The sequence below is a fragment of the Apis laboriosa genome, unplaced genomic scaffold (genome assembly GCF_014066325.1).
Source record: "Apis laboriosa isolate Shangri-la unplaced genomic scaffold, ASM1406632v1 scaffold289_cov146, whole genome shotgun sequence".
Lineage (NCBI taxonomy): Eukaryota > Metazoa > Arthropoda > Insecta > Hymenoptera > Apidae > Apis > Apis laboriosa.
The window spans coordinates 720,148-721,835 of NW_025222686.1; positions in this window are offsets into that span (position 1 = coordinate 720,148).

Sequence of the window (1,688 nt, forward strand, 5' to 3'; positions counted from 1 at the left end):
CTTATGCCGAATAATTCTTTGACCACTAAATATATAATATATATAATATATATTTTTTTATATTATCATATAAAAAAAAATTTGATTTTTCTAAATTTTGATCATGTGATTTTGTTTATTTGATGAATCGATTCAGTGAACAACAATATTTTTTAAAAGCATAAAGTTTAATGCGAGATTTATATTTATAAAATAATTTCTAAATATAGATTATGAAATAAATCTATAAAAAAAGTTATTTTTAATCATCTATTAACAGTTTAAATTATATTTAAAATAATATTTATTTAAATAATTTAAAATAATAGATAAAAACAAAGTATATTTTATACATTTTTTATATATTATAAACTATTGATATTACTGTTTTTATTTATGTAATTTAATTATAATTTTAATTTTTATGCAGTTAAATTATTAAATTGTATAAAAATATTTTTATTAAGATTTGCTATATATATTATTGATAATTTTCATAAATTATTTTATGAATTATAATATATTACAATTATACTTAAATTCTTTTATATCTATCTATAAAATTCATTTGAAATATCTATAGAATTAGAAAAATAGATTTAATATTCAATACAAATGTTTAAATACATTTAATTTTTCAACTAAAGTTTTCAATAAGTTTTCAATAGATCATATCATTAAATATCTTATCTATTTGTTATTTTTATAGTATAAAAGTAAAAGAATATTTAATATGCAAAAAAGATTTTATAATTAGAAATTTTCTTATAGAAAATTTGACTCATAATTTTAAAATTATTAAAAAAATAATCTTAAAAATCTGACAATTCAATTTTTTTTTTCAATAAAAATAAGTGATATTAATAATTCTAAAATCCATTATAATTTAATATAAGTAATCCTATATAACCCCATATGGAGAAAATATAATTTTAGTATGTATTTCATATATAATAATCTTTATATATTTATATAACATAATTTAAATATGATATATTTATATAAAATTCATAATAAATTATTTATAGTAAAATTTTATTTATATATGTTTACTAAGAATAAGCAATTTATAGTTCAAATAATTGTTCATTAATTTCTTTAATTACTTATGATCTTCAAATAACTGGAATTCAAATTTAGATAATAATAATTTAGATAATTTAGATTCAATCATAGATTAATATCTAACTTATATTTTAAATTATGTAATACATTATATTGTATTACATTTATGTTTTTATTCATAGCTGATATTGATAATTATAATAATGATCAACATTATTTTAAGCGATAAAAACTTGACTAGAGTTTATTTAATTGAATATTAATGAAAATTTTGTTTCAATAAATAAAATTCTAGTGTTTATTTTAATAAATTTCTTTTCAGGTACTACAATATAGTTTATCACATTAAAAATTATTAATTCACATTTTTTGTATAACCTGCATGTTATTTATTTATCTTTTTAATTACATTTTTTAAAAGTAGTATTTATTCTATTGCTTTGATAATAAATGCACTTTTTGTCTTGCACTTAAGAATAAGAATAAATAAATTAAAATCATTTCCATTATAATTTATGTAAATCTTTGCAACATTTTTTTTGTATAATGATTTTTTATTTCATTATTTTAATAATTATATTTTATTTCATTAATTTTAATAAATTTGTGCTTATTTTGTAATTAATATTTTGTTAAGAAAAATT